Source organism: Ambystoma mexicanum, chromosome 11 (assembly GCF_040938575.1).
Source record: "Ambystoma mexicanum isolate Mex_15411 chromosome 11, UKY_AmexF1_1, whole genome shotgun sequence".
In the NCBI taxonomy this organism is placed as follows: domain Eukaryota; kingdom Metazoa; phylum Chordata; class Amphibia; order Caudata; family Ambystomatidae; genus Ambystoma; species Ambystoma mexicanum.
Window position 1 is genome coordinate 1486478904 of NC_090934.1, and position 17052 is coordinate 1486495955.

Here is a 17052-nt window from a genome sequence, read left to right on the forward strand (position 1 = left end):
GTTTAGAATTAATCTTAACCACTGGCAATGCTCTGGGCAACCCTCCAGACCACCGTTCTTCGCCTGCCAAGCCATTACAGAAGGGAAATACCATATGCAAATCAGGCTTGGCCCCACCCCAAAAGGGAGGGTTGCCCAGAGCATTGCCAGTGGTTAAGATTAATTCTAAACCTTCCAGCCATCACCTCTTTGTTTTTGCGAGATTATCTAGTGCCTGCCATGAGTCTACAATGGCAATCCTGAAAATAGCTTTGGGAGCAGTAATCATTGTACCCATGCTGCAATTCGGTCTCCAGGTTTGCACCAATAAACTTTGATTGGAATACTTGTCATACAGCTAGTGTACGGATTACAGGTGATGTGCTTAGATAAGATTCCTCTTTCCTTTGGTTCTGGATAGTCTTTGAGTTGGGGCACAAGTGGAGGTGCACATCTTGTTGTTTTATGTTTTCACAGCCTCGTGAGAATCTTGTGCCTGCGATGGGCCTGGATGCTGCATTACCATCTCTAGTTTTGAATCCTCCATCTTTGCCTGGTATATTTGTCATAACAGCTGTATTACGGCAGCCTAAAAAAATGTAATTCAAGGGAAAGCACCGCGTTAAAGCTACATGGTTAGATAAGTACATAAACAATCCAATATCTCACAAAAAGAAGTGATGAGGAATTGATTTTTGGGGGGTACTTAATTTGGAGGGGGGGGGGCGTTCAGGGTACAACTTGTTTTTGTGTTCACAGCCTCGTGAAAATCTTGTTCCTGCGATTGCCTGAACATTTCTTTGGTAGCAGTATGAATTGCACCTGTGCTGTGCTACGAATTCTATGTTTGGGTCTTAGAGCTTTGCTTGGAATATTTGTCATACAGCTCGACCAGGACTAACATTTCTGAGAAGTGAAGGCGATGCTGCTTGTTTGGCTAAGTAGAAAAAACAATACAATTTCTCTTTTTTACATTATTCCTTCGATTCCAATTGATTGCTTGGGGCAGTATTTGAGATGGGGGCTTCGGGGCACAACTTGTTGGTCTTTGTTTTCACAGCCTCGTGAGAATCTGGTCCCTGCAATGGGCCTGCAACGGATTCGAGACATTTTTTTTGGCAACAATAAGAATTGCACAACTGCTGCAATATGATCTGTAGGCTTGAGGAAATGATGAGGAAATACTTATCGTACACCTGGACCACGGCTGCATGCTCTCTGCCTGAAATATTTCTGAGGAGGGATCGCGATGCTGCTTGTTTGGATTGGATGAGTACAAAAACCCAAACCACTTCTCTCAATGTAAAAAACAAAAAATTGAAGAGGAATTCTTTGGATGCCAATTGATTGCTTGGGGGGGGTACTCAATTTAGAGGCGGGGGCTTCCAGGGTACAACTTATTTTTGTGTTCACAGCCTCGTGAAATTCTTGGTCCTGCGATCGGCCTGAACATTTTGTTGGTAGCAGTAAGAATTGCACCCATGCTGTGGTACGAGTTCTAGGTTTGAGTCTTGGAGCTTTGCTTGGAATACTTGTCGTACAGCTCGACCAGGACTAACATTTCTGAGAAGTGAAGGCGATGCTGCTTGTTTGGCCAAGTAGAAAAAAAGACCATTTCTCTTTTTACGTTATTCTTTGGATGCCAATTGATTGCTTGGGCAGCATTTGACTAGGGGGGATTCGTAGCACAACTTGTTGGTCTTTGTGTTCGCAGCCTCGTGAAAATCTCGTCCCTACGATGGTCCTGCAACAGATACCAGACATTTTGTTTGGTAACAGTAAGAATTGCACAACTGCTGCAATATGATCTCTAGGCTTGAGATCTGCATCTTGGCTTGAAGTACTTGTTGCACCTGGACAACGGTAGCATGCTCGGCCTGAAATATTTCTTAGGACGGAGAGTGATGCTGCTTGCTTGGATTGGCTAAGTACAAAAAAACAAACCACTTCTCTCTTTATGTAACAAAAAAAAAATGTGCAGAGGAAATCTTTAGTTGTCAATTAATTGCTTGGGGACAGTATTTTGAGTTGGGGTGGTCAGGGCACAACTTGTATGTCTTTGTGTTCACAGCCTCGTGAGAATCTTGTCCCGGTGATGGGTCTAAAAATGCAACCCTGAAGTTTTGTTTGCTAATAGTACGAATTGCACCCATGCTGCAATATGATCATCATGTTTGAGACCACTTGTCCTACACCTGGACCAAGGGTTACAAGCTCTCAGCCTAAAATATTGCCGAGAAGGGAAAGCGACGCTGCGTGGTTAGATAAGTACAATCAAAAATATGATTTCTCTTTTGTTTGGTTGTTAATTACTTGGGAAAGAGTTTGAGTTGGGGAGACGTAGGGGTGCAACTTGTTGGTCGTTTGCTCTCACAGACTTGTGAAGTATAGTGTGTTTTTGAAGAAGTTGCTTTCTATAGAAAACTACATTTTGTTTTCGTGCTGCTTTCCGTTTTGCAAAATGTGACCCGTCTGTTGCATGTATCTGTACCTGCTTTGTATGTGTTTGCTTTGCCTCTGTTTTTCGAATTTGAAAATTGCACACATCGTTTAGTTGTGTGGTGGACAAGAATGGAGCAGAGTGAGAAGATGATGAAATCAGAGTGTTGATTAAGAGAGAGGTGTGAATGAAGTTGAAAGGAGGGGAGCTGGGCAATCTGTCTTTTTACAGACCAGTCTGAAGTTAAAGTGGCGTTTTCAGATGTGTGCTTTTTCCTGATCCAATGCAGCTGGAAGTAGAACATGTGTGTTTGGTGTGCTTTCTCCTTTTTTGTTTCAATAGAAAAGGAATTGAAAACTGCATCATCTATTGCTTTTGTGCTGGTCATAAGTAAGAAGCGGAATCCCTTTGAGAAATGGAAACCGTTGTAAATAAGTAGCAAGAAATGGTTGGAATTGCCTGATCAAGCGCCACGGTATGATCACAAATTGGAGAATGCATTTCAAGTACAGATATCACAAAATCAAATGAACGCCTAGTGCAACAAGTTTGCTGGAAGCAGGCAAGTGAATTGTATATGTTGAAGGAGGAGTGCCACTCTACAGAAATGGGTATGTCGGCTGAGTTAAGAATGATCAAAGGAACAAGCAATACCTGCTTTGAAAAGGAGTTTGTGCCTTATGCATGTAGCGGAGAATGCTTCACCAGTGGATTGCGTGAATGCATAAATGGAAGAAAAAGTGGATGAGAGCGAAGACTGTGAATTGATTAGAAAAGATGCGCTTGCAGCGCTCTTTGTGTCAGACAGGCCTAGATTCTGTCCACCAGACATCCTCAGCAGCAGTCATGACACAGGTAATGTAAACTATTGTGCAACATTGGGGTGTTTTTGCAATTAATGAGCCTGTTTATTTTTCCTGAATTGTATTAGTCAATAATCCAGTGGGCTTTTATTATTTTATTTAAATCTTTGCATGCGCTTGCAGCAACTACTCTGGCTATGTAAAAATGCAATGGGCCTCATTACGAGGTAGGTGGTAAGGGATTACCGGCACTGGTGTCCTTACCGGTGCCGGTAATCCCTTACCGGCACCGGTAAGGACACCAGTGCCGGTAATCCCGTACCACCCTATTCCGAGGTCCCTTAGCGGGGTCCCTTCCTTAACGCCGGGTTTTACCAGGCGTTATGGAAGGGACCCGTTAAGGGACTTCAGAGCTAATAACGGTACCGCAAATTGCGGTACCGTTATTTGCTCCATCCCCATTCCCATTGAGCCCTATGGGGGCTCGAATGGGAATGGGGAATGGTTCCCGGAATGGGGACTTATCGGGTCCTCCAAGGTTGGAATGACCCGGTAAGTCCCTATTTCGGGAACCCGGACCCGGAATGCGGTAAGGGGGTAGCCACGGTGCTAATAGCACCATGGCTACCTCCTACCTCGTAATGAGGCCCAATGTCCTCTTTTGACTGGTTGCACTAAAGTGCTTGTTTTCTAGCTTTTGTAGTTGTGTTGATGTTTTGGGTGGAAATGTTTCCAAATTGTCTTAAAGTGCCAGTAGCGCTACTAAGTAAATGAATTGGTGATATTTCTCACTTTTGTATTGTTTTTGTGGGACTGTGCATGCTTTCTATATCTTCCAACCGGAACCTTTAAAGGAATACGTTTTCCGTTCTCGACGATCGGCCCTATATCTCAATTCTGAAAATTGCTTTGCTTAGCAGTAAGACTTGCACGCATGTTGCGCTAAACTCTCGTGTTTGAGACCCACATTTTTGTTTGGACAATTTGCTGTACTGATGTACCAAAGGGTTTGTAAAAAAATGTCTGGTAAGATGCAATGCTATGTGGTCAGATAAGTACTAGATGACTGGTTATCCTAGTTTACAAAAAATACATTCCTTTTTTTATATTTTATATAAAAAAGGCCAAGGACAGTTATTTGGTTCTTGATTCCTTGTGATCGTACTTGAGTTGGGGGCAAGTTGGGGCACAGCTTGTTGGTCTTTGTTTTCACAGCCTCGAGATTATCTAGTGCCTGCCATGAGTCTACAATGGCAATCCTGAAAATAGCTTTGGGAGCAGTAATCATTGTACCCATGCTGCAATTCGGTCTCCAGGTTTGCACCAATAAACTTTGATTGGAATACTTGTCATACAGCTAGTGTACGGATTACAGGCGATGTGCTTAGATAAGATTCCTCTTTCCTTTGGTTCTGGATAGTCTTTGAGTTGGGGCACAAGTGGAGGTGCACATCTTGTTGTTTTATGTTTTCACAGCCTCGTGAGAATCTTGTGCCTGCGATGGGCCTGGATGCTGCATTACCATCTCTAGTTTTGAATCCTCCATCTTTGCCTGGTATATTTGTTATAACAGCTGGACTACGGCAGCCTAAAAAATGTAATTCAAGGGAAAGCAACGCGTTAAAGCTACATGGTTAGATAAGTACATAAACAATCCAATATCTCACAAAAAGAAGTGATGAGGAATTGATTTTTGGGGGGTACTTAATTTGGAGGGGGGGGGGGCGTTCAGGGTACAACTTGTTTTTGTGTTCACAGCCTCGTGAAAATCTTGTTCCTGCGATTGCCTGAACATTTCTTTGGTAGCAGTATGAATTGCACCTGTGCTGTGCTACGAATTCTATGTTTGGGTCTTAGAGCTTTGCTTGGAATATTTGTCATACAGCTCGACCAGGACTAACATTTCTGAGAAGTGAAGGCGATGCTGCTTGTTTGGCTAAGTAGAAAAAACAATACAATTTCTCTTTTTTACATTATTCCTTCGATTCCAATTGATTGCTTGGGGCAGTATTTGAGATGGGGGCTTCGGGGCACAACTTGTTGGTCTTTGTTTTCACAGCCTCGTGAGAATCTGGTCCCTGCAATGGGCCTGCAACGGATTCCAGACATTTTTTTTGGCAACAATAAGAATTGCACAACTGCTGCAATATGATCTGTAGGCTTGAGGAAATGATGAGGAAATACTTATCGTACACCTGGACCACGGCTGCATGCTCTCTGCCTGAAATATTTCTGAGGAGGGATCGCGATGCTGCTTGTTTGGATTGGATGAGTACAAAAACCCAAACCACTTCTCTCAATGTAAAAAACAAAAAATTGAAGAGGAATTCTTTGGATGCCAATTGATTGCTTGGGGGGGTACTCAATTTAGAGGCGGGGGCTTCCAGGGTACAACTTATTTTTGTGTTCACAGCCTCGTGAAATTCTTGGTCCTGCGATCGGCCTGAACATTTCTTTGGTAGCAGTAAGAATTGCACCCATGCTGTGGTACGAGTTCTAGGTTTGAGTCTTGGAGCTTTGCTTGGAATACTTGTCGTACAGCTCGACCAGGACTAACATTTCTGAGAAGTGAAGGCGATGCTGCTTGTTTGGCTAAGTAGAAAAAAAGACCATTTCTCTTTTTACGTTATTCTTTGGATGCCAATTGATTGCTTGGGCAGCATTTGAGTAGGGGGGATTCGGGGCACAACTTGTTGGTCTTTGTGTTCGCAGCCTCGTGAAAATCTCGTCCCTACGATGGTCCTGCAACGGATACCAGACATTTTGTTTGGTAACAGTAAGAATTGCACAACTGCTGCAATATGATCTCTAGGCTTGAGATCTGCATCTTGGCTTGAAGTACTTGTTGCACCTGGACAACGGTAGCATGCTCGGCCTGAAATATTTCTTAGGACGGAGAGTGATGCTGCTTGCTTGGATTGGCTAAGTACAAAAAAACAAACCACTTCTCTCTTTATGTAACAAAAAAAAAATGTGCAGAGGAAATCTTTAGTTGTCAATTAATTGCTTGGGGACAGTATTTTGAGTTGGGGTGGTCAGGGCACAACTTGTATGTCTTTGTGTTCACAGCCTCGTGAGAATCTTGTCCCCGTGATGGGTCTAAAAATGCAACCCTGAAGTTTTGTTTGCTAATAGTACGAATTGCACCCATGCTGCAATATGATCATCATGTTTGAGACCACTTGTCCTACACCTGGACCAAGGGTTACAAGCTCTCAGCCTAAAATATTGCCGAGAAGGGAAAGCGACGCTGCGTGGTTAGATAAGTACAATCAAAAATATGATTTCTCTTTTGTTTGGTTGTTAATTACTTGGGAAAGAGTTTGAGTTGGGGAGACGTAGGGGCGCAACTTGTTGGTCGTTTGCTCTCACAGACTTGTGAAGTATAGTGTGTTTTTGAAGAAGTTGCTTTCTATAGAAAACCTACATTTTGTTTTCGTGCTGCTTTCCGTTTTGCAAAATGTGACCCGTCTGTTGCATGTATCTGTACCTGCTTTGTATGTGTTTGCTTTGCCTCTGTTTTTCGAATTTGAAAATTGCACACATCGTTTAGTTGTGTGGTGGACAAGAATGGAGCAGAGTGAGAAGATGATGAAATCAGAGTGTTGATTAAGAGAGAGGTGTGAATGAAGTTGAAAGGAGGGGAGCTGGGCAATCTGTCTTTTTACAGAACAGTCTGAAGTTAAAGTGGCGTTTTCAGATGTGTGCTTTTTCCTGATCCAATGCAGCTGGAAGTAGAACATGTGTGTTTAGTGTGCTTTCTCCTTTTTTGTTTCAATAGAAAAGGAATTGAAAACTGCATATCTATTGCTTTTGTGCTGGTCATAAGTAAGAAGCGGAATCCCTTTGAGAAATGGAAACCGTTGTAAATAAGTAGCAAGAAATGGTTGGAATTGCCTGATCAAGCGCCACGGTATGATCACAAATTGGAGAATGCATTTCAAGTACAGATATCACAAAATCAAATGAACGCCTAGTGCAACAAGTTTGCTGGAAGCAGGCAAGTGAATTGTATATGTTGAAGGAGGAGTGCCACTCTACAGAAATGGGTATGTCGGCTGAGTTAAGAATGATCAAAGGAACAAGCAATACCTGCTTTGAAAAGGAGTTTGTGCCTTACGCATGTAGCGGAGAATGCTTCACCAGTGGATTGCGTGAATGCATAAATGGAAGAAAAAGTGGATGAGAGCGAAGACTGTGAATTGATTAGAAAAGATGCGCTTGCAGCGCTCTTTGTGTCAGACAGGCCTAGATTCTGTCCACCAGACATCCTCAGCAGCAGTCATGACACAGGTAATGTAAACTATTGTGCAACATTGGGGTGTTTTTGCAATTAATGAGCCTGTTTATTTTTCCTGAATTGTATTAGTCAATAATCCAGTGGGCTTTTATTATTTTATTTAAATCTTTGCATGCGCTTGCAGCAACTACTCTGGCTATGTAAAAATGCAATGGGCCTCATTACGAGGTAGGTGGTAAGGGATTACCGGCACCGGTAAGGACACCAGTGCCGGTAATCCCGTACCACCCTATTCCGAGGTCCCTTAGCGGGGTCCCTTCCTTAACGCCGGGTTTTACCAGGCGTTATGGAAGGGACCCGTTAAGGGACTTCAGAGCTAATAACGGTACCGCAAATTGCGGTACCGTTATTAGCTCCATCCCCATTCCCATTGAGCCCTATGGGGGCTCGAATGGGAATGGGGAATGGTTCCCGGAATGGGGACTTATCGGGTCCTCCAAGGTTGGAATGACCCGGTAAGTCCCTATTTCGGGAACCCGGACCCGGAATGCGGTAAGGGGGTAGCCATGGTGCTAATAGCACCATGGCTACCTCCTACCTCGTAATGAGGCCCAATGTCCTCTTTTGACTGGTTGCACTAAAGTGCTTGTTTTCTAGCTTTTGTAGTTGTGTTGATGTTTTGGGTGGAAATGTTTCCAAATTGTCTTAAAGTGCCAGTAGCGCTACTAAGTAAATGAATTGGTGACATTTCTCACTTTTGTATTGTTTTTGTGGGACTGTGCATGCTTTCTATATCTTCCAACCGGAACCTTTAAAGGAATACGTTTTCCGTTCTCGACGATCGGCCCTATATCTCAATTCTGAAAATTGCTTTGCTTAGCAGTAAGACTTGCACGCATGTTGCGCTAAACTCTCGTGTTTGAGACCCACATTTTTGTTTGGACAATTTGCTGTACTGATGTACCAAAGGGTTTGTAAAAAAATGTCTGGTAAGATGCAATGCTATGTGGTCAGATAAGTACTAGATGACTGGTTATCCTAGTTTACAAAAAATACATTCCTTAATTTTATATAAAAAAGGCCAAGGACAGTTATTTGGTTCTTGATTCCTTGTGATCGTACTTGAGTTGGGGGCAAGTTGGGGCACAGCTTGTTGGTCTTTGTTTTCACAGCCTCGAGATTATCTAGTGCCTGCCATGAGTCTACAATGGCAATCCTGAAAATAGCTTTGGGAGCAGTAATCATTGTACCCATGCTGCAATTCGGTCTCCAGGTTTGCACCAATAAACTTTGATTGGAATACTTGTCATACAGCTAGTGTACGGATTACAGGCGATGTGCTTAGATAAGATTCCTCTTTCCTTTGGTTCTGGATAGTCTTTGAGTTGGGGCACAAGTGGAGGTGCACATCTTGTTGTTTTATGTTTTCACAGCCTCGTGAGAATCTTGTGCCTGCGATGGGCCTGGATGCTGCATTACGATCTCTAGTTTTGAATCCTCCATCTTTGCCTGGTATATTTGTCATAACAGCTGGATTACGGCAGCCTAAAAAATGTAATTCAAGGGAAAGCAACGCGTTAAAGCTACATGGTTAGATAAGTACATAAACAATCCAATATCTCACAAAAAGAAGTGATGAGGAATTGATTTTTGGGGCGTACTTAATTTGGAGGGGGGGGGGGCGGTAAGGGTACAACTTGTTTTTGTGTTCACAGCCTCGTGAAAATCTTGTTCCTGCGATTGCCTGAACATTTCTTTGGTAGCAGTATGAATTGCACCTGTGCTGTGCTACGAATTCTATGTTTGGGTCTTAGAGCTTTGCTTGGAATATTTGTCATACAGCTCGACCAGGACTAACATTTCTGAGAAGTGAAGGCGATGCTGCTTGTTTGGCTAAGTAGAAAAAACAATACAATTTCTCTTTTTTACATTATTCCTTCGATTCCAATTGATTGCTTGGGGCAGTATTTGAGATGGGGGCTTCGGGGCACAACTTGTTGGTCTTTGTTTTCACAGCCTCGTGAGAATCTGGTCCCTGCAATGGGCCTGCAACGGATTCGAGACATTTTTTTTGGCAACAATAAGAATTGCACAACTGCTGCAATATGATCTGTAGGCTTGAGGAAATGATGAGGAAATACTTATCGTACACCTGGACCACGGCTGCATGCTCTCTGCCTGAAATATTTCTGAGGAGGGATCGCGATGCTGCTTGTTTGGATTGGATGAGTACAAAAACCCAAACCACTTCTCTCAATGTAAAAAACAAAAAATTGAAGAGGAATTCTTTGGATGCCAATTGATTGCTTGGGGGGGGTACTCAATTTAGAGGCGGGGGCTTCCAGGGTACAACTTATTTTTGTGTTCACAGCCTCGTGAAATTCTTGGTCCTGCGATCGGCCTGAACATTTTGTTGGTAGCAGTAAGAATTGCACCCATGCTGTGGTACGAGTTCTAGGTTTGAGTCTTGGAGCTTTGCTTGGAATACTTGTCGTACAGCTCGACCAGGACTAACATTTCTGAGAAGTGAAGGCGATGCTGCTTGTTTGGCCAAGTAGAAAAAAAGACCATTTCTCTTTTTACGTTATTCTTTGGATGCCAATTGATTGCTTGGGCAGCATTTGACTAGGGGGGATTCGTAGCACAACTTGTTGGTCTTTGTGTTCGCAGCCTCGTGAAAATCTCGTCCCTACGATGGTCCTGCAACAGATACCAGACATTTTGTTTGGTAACAGTAAGAATTGCACAACTGCTGCAATATGATCTCTAGGCTTGAGATCTGCATCTTGGCTTGAAGTACTTGTTGCACCTGGACAACGGTAGCATGCTCGGCCTGAAATATTTCTTAGGACGGAGAGTGATGCTGCTTGCTTGGATTGGCTAAGTACAAAAAAACAAACCACTTCTCTCTTTATGTAACAAAAAAAAAATGTGCAGAGGAAATCTTTAGTTGTCAATTAATTGCTTGGGGACAGTATTTTGAGTTGGGGTGGTCAGGGCACAACTTGTATGTCTTTGTGTTCACAGCCTCGTGAGAATCTTGTCCCGGTGATGGGTCTAAAAATGCAACCCTGAAGTTTTGTTTGCTAATAGTACGAATTGCACCCATGCTGCAATATGATCATCATGTTTGAGACCACTTGTCCTACACCTGGACCAAGGGTTACAAGCTCTCAGCCTAAAATATTGCCGAGAAGGGAAAGCGACGCTGCGTGGTTAGATAAGTACAATCAAAAATATGATTTCTCTTTTGTTTGGTTGTTAATTACTTGGGAAAGAGTTTGAGTTGGGGAGACGTAGGGGTGCAACTTGTTGGTCGTTTGCTCTCACAGACTTGTGAAGTATAGTGTGTTTTTGAAGAAGTTGCTTTCTATAGAAAACTACATTTTGTTTTCGTGCTGCTTTCCGTTTTGCAAAATGTGACCCGTCTGTTGCATGTATCTGTACCTGCTTTGTATGTGTTTGCTTTGCCTCTGTTTTTCGAATTTGAAAATTGCACACATCGTTTAGTTGTGTGGTGGACAAGAATGGAGCAGAGTGAGAAGATGATGAAATCAGAGTGTTGATTAAGAGAGAGGTGTGAATGAAGTTGAAAGGAGGGGAGCTGGGCAATCTGTCTTTTTACAGACCAGTCTGAAGTTAAAGTGGCGTTTTCAGATGTGTGCTTTTTCCTGATCCAATGCAGCTGGAAGTAGAACATGTGTGTTTGGTGTGCTTTCTCCTTTTTTGTTTCAATAGAAAAGGAATTGAAAACTGCATCATCTATTGCTTTTGTGCTGGTCATAAGTAAGAAGCGGAATCCCTTTGAGAAATGGAAACCGTTGTAAATAAGTAGCAAGAAATGGTTGGAATTGCCTGATCAAGCGCCACGGTATGATCACAAATTGGAGAATGCATTTCAAGTACAGATATCACAAAATCAAATGAACGCCTAGTGCAACAAGTTTGCTGGAAGCAGGCAAGTGAATTGTATATGTTGAAGGAGGAGTGCCACTCTACAGAAATGGGTATGTCGGCTGAGTTAAGAATGATCAAAGGAACAAGCAATACCTGCTTTGAAAAGGAGTTTGTGCCTTATGCATGTAGCGGAGAATGCTTCACCAGTGGATTGCGTGAATGCATAAATGGAAGAAAAAGTGGATGAGAGCGAAGACTGTGAATTGATTAGAAAAGATGCGCTTGCAGCGCTCTTTGTGTCAGACAGGCCTAGATTCTGTCCACCAGACATCCTCAGCAGCAGTCATGACACAGGTAATGTAAACTATTGTGCAACATTGGGGTGTTTTTGCAATTAATGAGCCTGTTTATTTTTCCTGAATTGTATTAGTCAATAATCCAGTGGGCTTTTATTATTTTATTTAAATCTTTGCATGCGCTTGCAGCAACTACTCTGGCTATGTAAAAATGCAATGGGCCTCATTACGAGGTAGGTGGTAAGGGATTACCGGCACTGGTGTCCTTACCGGTGCCGGTAATCCCTTACCGGCACCGGTAAGGACACCAGTGCCGGTAATCCCGTACCACCCTATTCCGAGGTCCCTTAGCGGGGTCCCTTCCTTAACGCCGGGTTTTACCAGGCGTTATGGAAGGGACCCGTTAAGGGACTTCAGAGCTAATAACGGTACCGCAAATTGCGGTACCGTTATTTGCTCCATCCCCATTCCCATTGAGCCCTATGGGGGCTCGAATGGGAATGGGGAATGGTTCCCGGAATGGGGACTTATCGGGTCCTCCAAGGTTGGAATGACCCGGTAAGTCCCTATTTCGGGAACCCGGACCCGGAATGCGGTAAGGGGGTAGCCACGGTGCTAATAGCACCATGGCTACCTCCTACCTCGTAATGAGGCCCAATGTCCTCTTTTGACTGGTTGCACTAAAGTGCTTGTTTTCTAGCTTTTGTAGTTGTGTTGATGTTTTGGGTGGAAATGTTTCCAAATTGTCTTAAAGTGCCAGTAGCGCTACTAAGTAAATGAATTGGTGATATTTCTCACTTTTGTATTGTTTTTGTGGGACTGTGCATGCTTTCTATATCTTCCAACCGGAACCTTTAAAGGAATACGTTTTCCGTTCTCGACGATCGGCCCTATATCTCAATTCTGAAAATTGCTTTGCTTAGCAGTAAGACTTGCACGCATGTTGCGCTAAACTCTCGTGTTTGAGACCCACATTTTTGTTTGGACAATTTGCTGTACTGATGTACCAAAGGGTTTGTAAAAAAATGTCTGGTAAGATGCAATGCTATGTGGTCAGATAAGTACTAGATGACTGGTTATCCTAGTTTACAAAAAATACATTCCTTTTTTTATATTTTATATAAAAAAGGCCAAGGACAGTTATTTGGTTCTTGATTCCTTGTGATCGTACTTGAGTTGGGGGCAAGTTGGGGCACAGCTTGTTGGTCTTTGTTTTCACAGCCTCGAGATTATCTAGTGCCTGCCATGAGTCTACAATGGCAATCCTGAAAATAGCTTTGGGAGCAGTAATCATTGTACCCATGCTGCAATTCGGTCTCCAGGTTTGCACCAATAAACTTTGATTGGAATACTTGTCATACAGCTAGTGTACGGATTACAGGCGATGTGCTTAGATAAGATTCCTCTTTCCTTTGGTTCTGGATAGTCTTTGAGTTGGGGCACAAGTGGAGGTGCACATCTTGTTGTTTTATGTTTTCACAGCCTCGTGAGAATCTTGTGCCTGCGATGGGCCTGGATGCTGCATTACCATCTCTAGTTTTGAATCCTCCATCTTTGCCTGGTATATTTGTTATAACAGCTGGACTACGGCAGCCTAAAAAATGTAATTCAAGGGAAAGCAACGCGTTAAAGCTACATGGTTAGATAAGTACATAAACAATCCAATATCTCACAAAAAGAAGTGATGAGGAATTGATTTTTGGGGGGTACTTAATTTGGAGGGGGGGGGGCGTTCAGGGTACAACTTGTTTTTGTGTTCACAGCCTCGTGAAAATCTTGTTCCTGCGATTGCCTGAACATTTCTTTGGTAGCAGTATGAATTGCACCTGTGCTGTGCTACGAATTCTATGTTTGGGTCTTAGAGCTTTGCTTGGAATATTTGTCATACAGCTCGACCAGGACTAACATTTCTGAGAAGTGAAGGCGATGCTGCTTGTTTGGCTAAGTAGAAAAAACAATACAATTTCTCTTTTTTACATTATTCCTTCGATTCCAATTGATTGCTTGGGGCAGTATTTGAGATGGGGGCTTCGGGGCACAACTTGTTGGTCTTTGTTTTCACAGCCTCGTGAGAATCTGGTCCCTGCAATGGGCCTGCAACGGATTCCAGACATTTTTTTTGGCAACAATAAGAATTGCACAACTGCTGCAATATGATCTGTAGGCTTGAGGAAATGATGAGGAAATACTTATCGTACACCTGGACCACGGCTGCATGCTCTCTGCCTGAAATATTTCTGAGGAGGGATCGCGATGCTGCTTGTTTGGATTGGATGAGTACAAAAACCCAAACCACTTCTCTCAATGTAAAAAACAAAAAATTGAAGAGGAATTCTTTGGATGCCAATTGATTGCTTGGGGGGGTACTCAATTTAGAGGCGGGGGCTTCCAGGGTACAACTTATTTTTGTGTTCACAGCCTCGTGAAATTCTTGGTCCTGCGATCGGCCTGAACATTTCTTTGGTAGCAGTAAGAATTGCACCCATGCTGTGGTACGAGTTCTAGGTTTGAGTCTTGGAGCTTTGCTTGGAATACTTGTCGTACAGCTCGACCAGGACTAACATTTCTGAGAAGTGAAGGCGATGCTGCTTGTTTGGCTAAGTAGAAAAAAAGACCATTTCTCTTTTTACGTTATTCTTTGGATGCCAATTGATTGCTTGGGCAGCATTTGAGTAGGGGGGATTCGGGGCACAACTTGTTGGTCTTTGTGTTCGCAGCCTCGTGAAAATCTCGTCCCTACGATGGTCCTGCAACGGATACCAGACATTTTGTTTGGTAACAGTAAGAATTGCACAACTGCTGCAATATGATCTCTAGGCTTGAGATCTGCATCTTGGCTTGAAGTACTTGTTGCACCTGGACAACGGTAGCATGCTCGGCCTGAAATATTTCTTAGGACGGAGAGTGATGCTGCTTGCTTGGATTGGCTAAGTACAAAAAAACAAACCACTTCTCTCTTTATGTAACAAAAAAAAAATGTGCAGAGGAAATCTTTAGTTGTCAATTAATTGCTTGGGGACAGTATTTTGAGTTGGGGTGGTCAGGGCACAACTTGTATGTCTTTGTGTTCACAGCCTCGTGAGAATCTTGTCCCCGTGATGGGTCTAAAAATGCAACCCTGAAGTTTTGTTTGCTAATAGTACGAATTGCACCCATGCTGCAATATGATCATCATGTTTGAGACCACTTGTCCTACACCTGGACCAAGGGTTACAAGCTCTCAGCCTAAAATATTGCCGAGAAGGGAAAGCGACGCTGCGTGGTTAGATAAGTACAATCAAAAATATGATTTCTCTTTTGTTTGGTTGTTAATTACTTGGGAAAGAGTTTGAGTTGGGGAGACGTAGGGGCGCAACTTGTTGGTCGTTTGCTCTCACAGACTTGTGAAGTATAGTGTGTTTTTGAAGAAGTTGCTTTCTATAGAAAACCTACATTTTGTTTTCGTGCTGCTTTCCGTTTTGCAAAATGTGACCCGTCTGTTGCATGTATCTGTACCTGCTTTGTATGTGTTTGCTTTGCCTCTGTTTTTCGAATTTGAAAATTGCACACATCGTTTAGTTGTGTGGTGGACAAGAATGGAGCAGAGTGAGAAGATGATGAAATCAGAGTGTTGATTAAGAGAGAGGTGTGAATGAAGTTGAAAGGAGGGGAGCTGGGCAATCTGTCTTTTTACAGAACAGTCTGAAGTTAAAGTGGCGTTTTCAGATGTGTGCTTTTTCCTGATCCAATGCAGCTGGAAGTAGAACATGTGTGTTTAGTGTGCTTTCTCCTTTTTTGTTTCAATAGAAAAGGAATTGAAAACTGCATATCTATTGCTTTTGTGCTGGTCATAAGTAAGAAGCGGAATCCCTTTGAGAAATGGAAACCGTTGTAAATAAGTAGCAAGAAATGGTTGGAATTGCCTGATCAAGCGCCACGGTATGATCACAAATTGGAGAATGCATTTCAAGTACAGATATCACAAAATCAAATGAACGCCTAGTGCAACAAGTTTGCTGGAAGCAGGCAAGTGAATTGTATATGTTGAAGGAGGAGTGCCACTCTACAGAAATGGGTATGTCGGCTGAGTTAAGAATGATCAAAGGAACAAGCAATACCTGCTTTGAAAAGGAGTTTGTGCCTTACGCATGTAGCGGAGAATGCTTCACCAGTGGATTGCGTGAATGCATAAATGGAAGAAAAAGTGGATGAGAGCGAAGACTGTGAATTGATTAGAAAAGATGCGCTTGCAGCGCTCTTTGTGTCAGACAGGCCTAGATTCTGTCCACCAGACATCCTCAGCAGCAGTCATGACACAGGTAATGTAAACTATTGTGCAACATTGGGGTGTTTTTGCAATTAATGAGCCTGTTTATTTTTCCTGAATTGTATTAGTCAATAATCCAGTGGGCTTTTATTATTTTATTTAAATCTTTGCATGCGCTTGCAGCAACTACTCTGGCTATGTAAAAATGCAATGGGCCTCATTACGAGGTAGGTGGTAAGGGATTACCGGCACCGGTAAGGACACCAGTGCCGGTAATCCCGTACCACCCTATTCCGAGGTCCCTTAGCGGGGTCCCTTCCTTAACGCCGGGTTTTACCAGGCGTTATGGAAGGGACCCGTTAAGGGACTTCAGAGCTAATAACGGTACCGCAAATTGCGGTACCGTTATTAGCTCCATCCCCATTCCCATTGAGCCCTATGGGGGCTCGAATGGGAATGGGGAATGGTTCCCGGAATGGGGACTTATCGGGTCCTCCAAGGTTGGAATGACCCGGTAAGTCCCTATTTCGGGAACCCGGACCCGGAATGCGGTAAGGGGGTAGCCATGGTGCTAATAGCACCATGGCTACCTCCTACCTCGTAATGAGGCCCAATGTCCTCTTTTGACTGGTTGCACTAAAGTGCTTGTTTTCTAGCTTTTGTAGTTGTGTTGATGTTTTGGGTGGAAATGTTTCCAAATTGTCTTAAAGTGCCAGTAGCGCTACTAAGTAAATGAATTGGTGACATTTCTCACTTTTGTATTGTTTTTGTGGGACTGTGCATGCTTTCTATATCTTCCAACCGGAACCTTTAAAGGAATACGTTTTCCGTTCTCGACGATCGGCCCTATATCTCAATTCTGAAAATTGCTTTGCTTAGCAGTAAGACTTGCACGCATGTTGCGCTAAACTCTCGTGTTTGAGACCCACATTTTTGTTTGGACAATTTGCTGTACTGATGTACCAAAGGGTTTGTAAAAAAATGTCTGGTAAGATGCAATGCTATGTGGTCAGATAAGTACTAGATGACTGGTTATCCTAGTTTACAAAAAATACATTCCTTAATTTTATATAAAAAAGGCCAAGGACAGTTATTTGGTTCTTGATTCCTTGTGATCGTACTTGAGTTGGGGGCAAGTTGGGGCACAGCTT

At 43.1% G+C, this 17052-nt stretch overlaps 1 protein-coding gene across 9 annotated transcripts in view; it reads left to right on the forward strand.

The window, feature by feature from the left end:
* LOC138504630 (uncharacterized) overlaps nucleotides 1-17052 on the forward strand; it is an 89347-nt gene that overhangs the window by 61066 nt on the left and 11229 nt on the right. For 4 of the 9 annotated variants that reach the window (XR_011279875.1, XR_011279876.1, XR_011279878.1 and 1 more), the window contains exon 8: nucleotides 457-15953. The gene's annotated coding sequence lies outside the window, so the exon portion shown is untranslated. Of the gene's footprint in view, nucleotides 1-456; nucleotides 15954-17052 lie in introns of those variants that run through there. The other 5 variants (XM_069625226.1, XM_069625230.1, XM_069625229.1 and 2 more) reach the window with 2 other exon arrangements.